Raw genomic sequence first — 11,127 nt, 5'->3', positions numbered from 1 at the left:
GCCTTCCAGATAACTCCAGACTTGGTTGTTGGCCTTGTGAGTATCGCCTCCCTCCTATGGCATGTCTGTTCGACCTTTTGCAACTACTTCCCTTGAAGATAAGCTCATCCTTCCACCATTCAAGGAGACTCCTTCTCCTATATAAACCTCTACCATTACCATGAGCAGCTAGTTTTTGGAATGGCTTGGATTGTGTGGAGCTTATAGTGCTCAGATTGCTGCTACTATAGGTAGTTGGTGTGATAAGTGTGGAAGTGTTTGATAGCTTAGGGAAGGTTGTGTTGTGTTGCTTGTGAGAGAGAGAGAGTTTCTTGTTTTGGGGAATCATTTCCAAAGGTGAATGCTTAAGAGACTTGCTGACTAGCCCCTCCTGAGAAGGATATCGACATCAGAACACTTGGTTGTACTCTTCTCTGTTATCGATTAATAATAGATGACTACTATTATGGTTCCATTCTCATTTGTCTCCGTAATGGTTAATGTGAATTACATCCTTTCTGACTGATGTATGGTTGCTTTTATTAGATTTCACGGTTGTGTTTGTTTTCTCTTCGTGAGTGCAGGTATCCATTCGCGGAGATCGCAGGGGATCGTGACCAGCCAGAGCGAAGGAGCGAAGGTGGCATCTCTTCATCAAACAATAGCGTTGGAATCCAAGTAGGTGTTCTCTGCCTACCTTTTAATTGCAATTAGGAATTTGCATAGTAGCATTTACTGATTGTTGCTAGACCCATTCTGGGCTAGTAGGGATCGCCTCTACCCGTAGAGGGGATTTGCCTCTCCAACAATTTGGCGACTCCACTGGGGAGTTCAGCCTTTTGTCTCTTGTGTCCATTTTTGTGTTTGAGTTTGATTGTTCTCTCTTTTCAAAATTGGGGATTAGTTCTCTGCTTTTAGACTTCCTGGGTCAGTCTGGGAGGTGTATGAATTGTTTAAAGAGTTCTGGCCTTGGTTTGGGAGTTCTTGGCTTGATTTTGCCTCTTTTTTAACCTCAGCGCGGTTTATATCAAAACAGTTGCGCTGACAGCGCATAACTGTTTCTTTAAACCTGTTGTCATCGCGCTTGTACGAAAAACAGTCGCGATGGTTCTGAAATTGAACCAGCGCGCTTAATCCGTGTCCTTCCGCGCTGACAGCTCCAAGTTGCTACGCGTGACCTAGTGTCAGCGCACAGTTGCTGAAATCTAGCCGCGCTGATCCTGTAAAATTGAATTTGTCTCAGTTTTACCTCCTGAGCCTATTGGTTTGGCTATCTCCAACTCTTTCTACTTGGTTTGTGACTTGATATTCATTGTTTGAACTTTTTCACACTTGCTTGCAAAGCCTTGTCGAACGAATTTCATTTTTGCATCCCGTGACCTAGTGCCATCATCCAGTTTCCACTGGACCAACCTTGTTTTGTTCGCTTGTTCACTTGTTCGCAAAAGTTCGTTGCTGCTTTCCTTTGCTACTGTGTAAACCTTCCTTTTCGCTTTCTTTGCTTGGTTGTTTAGGTGATTGTCCTCGAACCAGTCCTTCAGTTGTTTTGGCTACTCTTCGCCACCCAGACATAGATTACAATTGCTTGGGTTCAACCAGCTCTTTTCACGCTTGTTGTGTGTTCCATTGAGTGATTTTTGTTTTCTTTACTCGGTGTTGCTGTCTCTCAAAATTCATTGTAAGTGCATTGTGCCATTGAAAAGGAAATCGAACTAATATCTTTCGCATTCAATAGTTAATCAAAGGAAAGAGCATTTTGTTGATTTGCGTTCTCAAAAGAAAAGTCTCATTTCTTTGTCATTAGCTGCATTAGATTGTTTGATTGATTGAGTTCGTTTTGTTTGATTGAAAGCTCTTAACCTTCTCATAGTTAGAATTCATCGAACGAAATGATGTTCTTTGGCATATAGCTTGCATCTAGGTAATTGTGAGAGATCACACAATAGGGCCTGAAATCGAAACTTAAATTCAAGATCAACCATAAAATGAACTGAATTAACCTAAAAACACATTGGAACTAAACGCAAACATCTAGAGGTCTAGGTTAGAGACGTGTTCCGGCGTCTTTAAACATAGTCACTATTGTTTCACATTACGGTTGGGTGATTCCTCCTTCTGTGACTCGATAGCGGTCTAACACGAACTGTGCTCCCACGTACCGTCGCGTATATAGGGAGACCCCACTAGGCTTTTATCCTTGATCCATAGGAAGCCGAGTCTGCCGCCTTGTGAACCGTAATGCACCGAACACAACATTCGGGAAGATTGACTGCAGTACGGAAAGTCCTTGGCTCTCATACGATTGCTTAAGGTGTATAAGCAGTTTTACGGATCGCTTGGTAAACCCTTTACCTAGAGTCTCCAGAGCAGTCACTTTTGATCCTTTTCAGACTCCCTAAAAGAAAAGGTGCCTGTGAGTGTCTTGTCACTTCGTGCTCATTAAACATTCGAAGGAGACTGGAGTCATATTTTCGTCCTTTTCTCGACTCTTGAAACATGAAAAGGTCAAGTTTGGTTCATGTGTCTTAAAAATTTATTCGGCCACGATAACATCACCTGGTTAGATCTTGTGTGTGTTAGCTTGAGTAGGGTCTTTATCGTTAGTTTTCTTTAGGTTTTCTAAGGGGTCTTGTCATCCTGGCTGACCCGTCAACTCCCGGTCCGAGTGATCAAGGTTCTCCATCTTCTGTTGCTCCTGAGGTACCAGTTGTAAGCGATACTCTTCCCATTGTTCCGAGTATCCAGCCTATCAACGTACGTGCCCCGGGCGACGAAGATTACATAGAAGATTGGAATCCTATCTGGGAGCCTGACAACGACTATACCCCTCGTACTCCTCCTGGTATGTCGTCTCCGATGTCCACTTCCCACATGGATGAGACATCTCCCAGCACAGGTGAGACACCCGTGGTGTCAGATATTGAAACTCCGATCCCAGCTACCTCTCCACTCCCTCCACGATATCAGTCAGTGAGGGATAGGATAGCTGCTAGAACTACTTCTACGACTATATGGGATCCTAGTCTTATTGCCACCATGGGGCCCTTTATTTTGCGACCTCTTAATACGCCTGTTACCTCAGGTCTTAATACGCCTGTTACCTCAGTTCCTACCAATCCGACCATTTGTGTAGCGCACTCGACTCCGGTCGTTAGTGTCGTGTCAGCGTCTTCGTTTATGAACGTTGGTGCTGATCCTTCTCACAGTCAGGGCCAGCCAGGAGTTTCATCTGGAGTCGTTGATCCTACGCAGAGTCCTCAACCCTCTTCTGGTGGTGTTCCAGGAGCAGGGCCGTATGATGCCCATGGGCAGCCCATTGTGGACCCAGATTACCAAGGTCCACTCTTCTATTATGATGCTAACGGTCAGTATCTCGAGCTCGTTCAATCTCTGCCTCGTCAACCTTACGTTGAAGTCTCGACACCATTTGACGTTACTTATGACCCCGTTACTCATACGATTCGTGGACGTCAGGTCATCCCTGGGCAGCCTCAAGGACCGCCAAATCAAGGCCAGCCGCCTTATGTGCAAACCCCTCAAGGGCAGACACTTTATGGCCCACCTTACCCAGGACAATCTGGGGACCCGCAGGGACAACCCTACCCAGGACAACCCTCGGCCATTGGTGGTCCGTCGTTTTCCTATCAGAGTCAACCTTCTGGTTACCCAGGGCAACCTGGTACCCAACAAGGTTACCCAACTAGACAACCAGGGCAGCCTTACGTCCAACAAGGCCAACCTGGTTTCCAGCAGGGGTACCCATCTGGGCAAGCTGGGCAATTTTACACTCCTCAAGGTCAACCAGCAGTCCAGCAGGGATATCCTCTTGGGCAAGGGGGGTAACCCTGCTTACAGCAGGGCCAACCTACTGCCCAGTCTGGTCATCTTTCTGGGCAAGGAGGGCAACCCTACGTTCAGCAGGGTCAACCCACTGCTCAATCCATGCATCCTTCTGGGCAAGGGGGGCAGCCTGCTATACAGCAAGGCCAACCCGCTGCTCAGCCTATGCACCCAGGGGGGCAGCCTGCTATACAGCAAGGCCAGTCCTCTGCTCAGCCTATGCACCCTGGGGGGCAGACGGGCCAACCTTCTATGCAACAAGGCCTACCCGCTGTCCGCCCTAATCATCCATTTGGACAAGCTGGCCAACCTCAGGGTCAACCAGCTATCCAGCCAGCTCAGCCATCTGTTCCGTAAGGACAACCCTTGGTGGTTCACGGACAACCTGGCACCCAGCAAGCTCATCCTTCTGGGCAGGCAGGTCCATCCCAAACCCAACCAAGTCAACCTCCGGGCCAGATGATCCAAGCCCAGCCGGTTCAAGGACATTATTCTGGGCCTCAAACTCAAATGGGTTATCAAATGCAAGGTGGGCCACAACCTCAACCTTCTTACCAGATGCAGCCTCCTTATCAGGCTCAGTATGGGGCCCAATAGTCATATGGCTACCAGCAACCCTAGGGGCAAACTCAGTTTGCTCCTTATCAAAATTATCAACAACCGCAGGTCACTCCTTACCAAAATTATCAGTATGCTGCACCTGTAGGGCAAGTTGCTAATACATGGGGAGCTGGGGGGCAGACGCAGGGACAACTGTCCGCATATGGCCAGAATCCGTATGGACAGAACTCCTATGGGCAAGGTCCCTATGCACCAGGCCCTTTCGGGCCGGGTCCATCCGGACAGAGCCCATGGGGGCAACCACCACCTGGTTGGAACCCTAATAATGCCTCGAATCCGCAACCACAAATGTCCTTTAACCCTCAGTTACCGTTCTTAGCGACGTTGGAACTGCCTGATGTGTCCAAGTTAACAAATGACCCTATTTTGCATAATCCATATTGGCCACCAGTTCCAACCAAAATACCAGGCGATTATCCGAAATTTGATGGCAAAGCTGGTGAAGATCCTCAGGCCCATGTAATGACTTATCACCTTTGGTGTTCATCGAACTCATGGCTTGATGACTCTATCCAACTCCGCCTCTTTCAGAGAACTCTAACTGGTTCAGCCGCTAAGTGGTACATCGAGCTGAATCACGGCATGTTTCAAGATTTCAACTCGTTGGCTATGGCCTTCTTGACTCATTTTCAGTTACCCATTCGGTACGAGACTGGGACACATCTCCTCACGTCTCTCAAACAGGATACGGCTACGCACATCTCTGATCATATACATGAATGTAGAAGGCATCGTCACCTGATCAAATTTTGGATTCCTGATCAACTCCTGACCGATTGGTTCACGACTTCCTTTGTCCCTAAGATTGCAAAAGACATCGCAATGGGAGCGTGTGTAACTGAAGAGCAAGCAATCGCACGAGCTCAGTACCTCAACTTAGTGTACTCTCAGTCGGGTACTTTGTATGAGTATTTTCCAGATGCCCCGAGGCCTGGACAGCCCAAGGCTCCGCCAAAACCTTCTGTTGATGGAGTCATTGGTTCTGTGAATTCGCCATCAAATAAATTGGCCGCGAACCCTGGGAAGCAGAAACAGAACGCCTCTAACGAAAATGCTTCTCAGGGCCAATCAATTTCTGGGAGTACCTCCGAGGTAAACGCCGTTCAGTCCACCGCGGCGGACAAATCCTCAAAAGGGAAAAAGAAAGGAAAAGCTAAAGATAAATCTGGACAGCCCAAGCAGGATCCCCCTAAGCCTCCCTCCGAGGAAGGAGCTAAGCGAAAACCTAAGTATCCTTGTCTCATCTACGATGAGGATCACTATACCAAGGATTGCCCGAGGCGGTCCGAAGTTAGTCGACTTTTGAAAGGTGCTCCTGGGCCTCCTGCTGTGCTTAAAGAGCCTTTCCCTTCCCAGCAGACCCAAATGGTGGCAGATCCGTCTCAATCCTCTTCCTCGTTCGGTTCTCAAGTGTTCATGGCTGGAACGATTCCCATCCATGTTTCAACTCGAGCGAAAGATTATCCATCTCAAGCCGGGAAAGAGCCGGAGGTTCCCTCCAATGCTCCTCCGTCCAGTTCTGGTCCCCTTCACATCGAACGGCCCAGCACTGAGACGATCCCCCGACCCCCTCCCAAAGGTGTACTCAGGAAGTCATCTTATAACCCCAATGCTTGTGCTTCCCAGCACTATAGCATTATCGAGGACTTAGCTCAGGCTCCGTCTGCTATGTCCGCGTTAGAAGTCCTCCAGAGCTGCCCCTCCCAGAGGAAGTCCTTGCTATCAGCTATTGGTGGCATCGACCCGGCAGATTCGGATTTAATTTCTTTTGATCTCGAGGGTTTCACACAGAGACTGCCTCACCAAGTGGCTTTCCTTATACAGGTCATCATCAATGGCAAAACGATTCATCGTACAGTCATTGATGAGGGTGCCTCAACCTGCATCATGTCTGTTGCTTGCTGGAAGGCTATTGGTTCTCCTGCTTTGAGCCAGTCTCCTACGACCCTGGAAGCTTTCGATGGAAGAGAATCTCATCCATATGGTATCCTCCAACGATTGCCTATCTCTTTAGAAGGGAAGACCGTAGAGGTAGAGGTTGAAGTTGTTGACGCTAATCTCACTTACAACCTCCTCCTTGGACGAAGCTGGACATACGCCATGCAAGCCGTGGCTTCCTCCTTGTTCCGTGTCGTTCGCTTCCCTCATCAGGGGAAGATCGTCACGGTGGACCAGCTGTCCTTTTTTGCTTCTTCTTCTGAAGGTAATGTGCCGTTTGTGGAGCATACCTCCAAGTCATTAGTGAGTGTGGGTGCCGGACTGTTCAAAGATCCCTCCTTAATGGGAGTCTTTCCCCTCCCACCTCCGAATCTCGCCCCTGTTAACATGATTTCAGTATGTTCTGATCCATGGGTATTTCCTCCCTTGAATCAGGAAGACTCTTGGGGTGATATGATGTCGTTGAGTCCTGCCGAGCTCAACTACATCGAGATTGTCACTGCATCGGCTCCCCTTCCTGAACCTACATTTCTAAGCAGTGTTCCCGATTCATATGATCATTTCCTTGGCTGGGTGATGAGGCCACTTCGGATCCCAACATTTCCCTCTGATGAGGCCATCATAGAGACTATGTCTCTCGAAGAGCTCCCTTGGTCAGATCACCACCATCACTGTTCGTTTCTCCCTCCACATTCGGAAATGGTCGCATGTCTCGAGCGGTTTGCTTCATGTGTCCCATCTCCGCCCCTCCAAACACCTGTTCAGCTATATCAAGTGTCTTCAGAGGGCAATATGGGTAACATCACGCAAACCCAGCCTATCGACATCTCTGTCAAACCTGGGATTGTCGAGAATATTTTTATTGGAGTCACATGCACTCCTGAGGAAGTTCAACTCTATATTGTTCTATTTCGCGAATTCCGTGATGTCTTCGCATGGTATTACGAGGAAATGCCCGGAATCGACCCTAGTATTGTGGTGCACGAAATACCTACTTATCCAGATGCTAAGCTTGTTCGTCAGCGCTTACGTCCAGTGCACCCTCGAAAGGCCGCAGCCATCAAGGCCAAAGTCGAAAAGCTTCTTCGAGCTGGTTTCATCTATGCCATCCCCCTCACGGAGTGGGTGTCCAATATAGTCCCTGTGAATAAAAAGCAGGGCACTATCCGGGTCTGTGTTGACTACCGCGATATCAATCGTGCCTGTCCAAAAGATAACTTTCCTACGCCTTTCATTGATCAGCTTATTGATGACTGCGCAGGAAGTGAGATTTATTCGTTTATGGACGGCTTCTCTGGCTATAACCAGATCAACATAGCCCCTGCAGACCAGCATAAGACAGCTTTCATTTGTCCTTGGGGCACCTTCACCTATAAGAAGCTCCCTTTCTGTCTCAAAAATTCTGGTGCCACTTTCCAGCGTGCGATGTCATATGCTTTTCATGATATTCGACACATTGTACAGCCTTACCTGGATGACCTCCCAGCTCATTCAGCTAAGTGTCAGGACCATCCATCTCATCTACGCGAATTTTTTCTCCGCTGTCGACACTACCGTATTCGACTCAATCCGCATAAGTGTGTCTTCTGCGTAGAATCTGGCCGACTACTCGGGTTCATCGTCTCCCGGGAAGGCATCCGTCTGGATCCCCTCAAAGTCGAGGCCATCTTGAATCTTCCTCCCCCTGCCTCTTTGCAGCAATTGCAGAGCTTGCAGGGTAAAGATAATTTTCTTAGACGATTCATTCCGAATTATGCCGAGGTGGCTAAGGGTTTCACACGGTTATTAAAGCGAGACACACCCTTTCGTTGGGATGCTATCGCCCAGGAGTCTTTCGAGCGCCTTAAAGACCTTCTTGTCTCAGCTCCGCTCTTAAGACCTCCGAACTACCACCGTGATTACACTCTCTATCTAGCTGCCGCTGACACCACCATCGGCATGGTTTTAGTGCAGGATGATGACGCCGACACCAAGCACATTATCTATTATCTTAGTCGCAACCTTCTGGATACAGAAACTCGCTACGCATATGTCGAAAAGTTGGCATTGGCAGCTGTCTGCGCCGTTCAACGATTTCGGCATTATATCCTGCTGCGCACAACGACCGTGATCTCTGACTGCAACCCCACGACCTACATTTTGTCGCATCAACTGCTGGGGGGAAAATACTCGAAGTGGATTGTAATCCTCCAAGAGTTCGACTTGGAATTTACTGCGGCCAAGTCTAAGAAATCTTTGGTCTTTGCTGAACTGCTCTATTCCTTACCATCTCATTCTGCACCATCTCGTTCGGAGGAGCATATCCCGGATGAAACATTGTTTCTCATCAGTACCCTCGACCTGTGGTACGGGGACATTATCGTATATTTGCAGACGTCTTCCTTCCGTCCCAATGTGTCGAAAGATGCTCGACGACGAATTTGTCACCAATCTCAACCCTATCGCATTTTGGGCGATACCCTGTACCGCCTCAGCATTGATTCTGTTCTCCGCCGATGTTTGACTCTCGAGGAAGCTGAGCGAGTGTTGAATGACTGCCACTCTGGTGCTTGTGGCGGCCACATGTCCGGATATGCTACCGCCCAGAAAATTCTCCATGCTGGTTACTTCTGGCCTTCTATCTTCAAAGATTACATTCTTGCCGTTCGCGCATGCCATGAATGCCAAGTATACCACCGGAAAATGCGTGCACCTTCTGCACCCCTGCACTCTATTGTTACCGTAGGTCCATTTGCCAAATGGGGCATCGATTATACGTCCTGTAACGCTCGTTCGGCCGGGGGGCATGGGTATATCATCGTTGTCGTGGATTATTTCACCAAGTGGGCCGAAGTGATGCCTACATTGAACGAAGACGGTTACACAGCGGCGCAGTTTTTGTTTAATTATGTTATTACTCGTTTCGGAGTCCCTCAGGCTATCGTCACGGATCACGGAAAGCATTTCCGTAATCACATGATGACGGAACTAACGACCCAACTAGGCTTGCGTCAAGATAGTTCGACACCATACTATCCACAATCCAACAGTCAAGTCGAGGCCGTGAACAAAGTTTTGATCACTATGCTTCAACGCACCGTCAATACGCACAAGTCTAATTGGCATCTGATGCTGTTCCCAGCCTTGTGGGCCTACCGGACTTCTGTGAAGGACGCCACCGGTTTCACTCCATTTCAGTTGGTTTACGGACTGGAGGCCACCCTTCCTGTCGAGTGTGAGATTCCTTCGTTGAAATTAGCTGTCGAGTTGCTTCCCAACACCACTCCGGTGGAGGAACGGCTTCTTTACCTAGAACGGTTAGACGAGACCCATCGTTTAGCTTCTCTGGCTATCGAAGCGCAAAAGAAGAGAGTCAAGGCTCACTTTGACCATAATATTCAGCCTCGTTCCTTCGTTGAGGGAGATCTAGTACTGCTCTATGATCAAGCTAAAGATAAGCTGGGGGCAGGAAAACTCGAATCCATGTGGCTAGGTCCCTATATCGTGAAGAGAGTTTTACAAAAGGGCGCATATGAGTTGATTGATTACGAAGGAAATCCTCTTGACAAGCCCTGCAATGGGCTTTATTTGAAGAAATATTATGCATGATTTCGTGCACTCAGTTTGTACATACGTGTGTTTAGTGTGTTTTGTGTGCATGATTTCAAGTTTTGCTTTGGTGTGAAGGCGTGTTTGCCTCTTATTGTGTTTTCTCCTTCTTGTGCAGATGTCTAGTGCACCTTATGTTGGTTTCGCTGATGGCGCCTGCCGTAGTACTTGCAATTTGTCCTCTGTGGCGTGGGCAATCTATGATCCTCACGGAGAGTTGCTAGATCTTCAAGGAGTCTGCCTCGGTCGTACCACTAATAATGTTGCCGAATACAGTGCCGTAATTGAGCTACTAGCCGAAGTAGTTGATCTCGGCATTCGTGCAATGATGGTAAACCTGGACTCCCAGCTTGTCGTCAATCAACTCAACGGGCGATATTCCGTCAGAGACCAATGCATCCTAAGGTTGTATCTACGTGTCAGATTGTTAGAAAGGAATTTTGACTATATCACATATCAACATATTCCGAGACGATTAAACATGTTGACTGATGCATTGGCAAATCGTGTGTTAGACAGACATTTGCGAAATAGATAAACATCATACAAGAAAACGTAGAAAGCATAATAAGACCATAGAGTAAAGCATATGTAAATAAGATATTTTCCAAGCATAGTTTGCATGTGTGTCGTGTGTACTTTTAAGCTTGCATTTAAAAAATTAAAATACATGGGTCATGTGTTATGCAATTCATACATAAGATTACGTTTGTACTGAACATTTGCATAACATAAACAAAAACATCATCACATGAAACAAGATCCATTCAAAAAATCAGTATGTATATATATATATATATCGTGTGGCGCACTAAGGCGCTCAAAAATAAGTGTATATGTCAAAAATGGAATCACTGTCCTCAATACATTCGAGACATATGTCTCTCAAAAAATCAGTGGAAGTAAACCTAGGCGACTACTGTGCTGGGTTATGCTCTCTATAGCATACAGCTGCTCATGCCACTCGCCTCAAAAGGCGGTGCATCCTGGGTGCCACCCCCACTGTGTAGATCTGATGATCTATGGGGACCTCCTCGACCCCCTGGTAATCCGGTACCCCCTCCAGCAAACCCTCAAGGTTGCGAGCTATAGTCTCCGTTGTGTCAACTCCTTGACGAACTAAGGCTAGGGCTCCAGCTCCTTGCCCCTCCCTCCATGCCG

This window comes from Pinus tabuliformis, chromosome 7 (genome assembly GCF_031772625.1).
Source record: "Pinus tabuliformis cultivar Carrire ecotype Pingquan chromosome 7, CPIR1, whole genome shotgun sequence".
Taxonomy (NCBI): Eukaryota; Viridiplantae; Streptophyta; class Pinopsida; order Pinales; family Pinaceae; genus Pinus; species Pinus tabuliformis.
Note: the sequence above shows the minus strand (reverse complement) of the source record.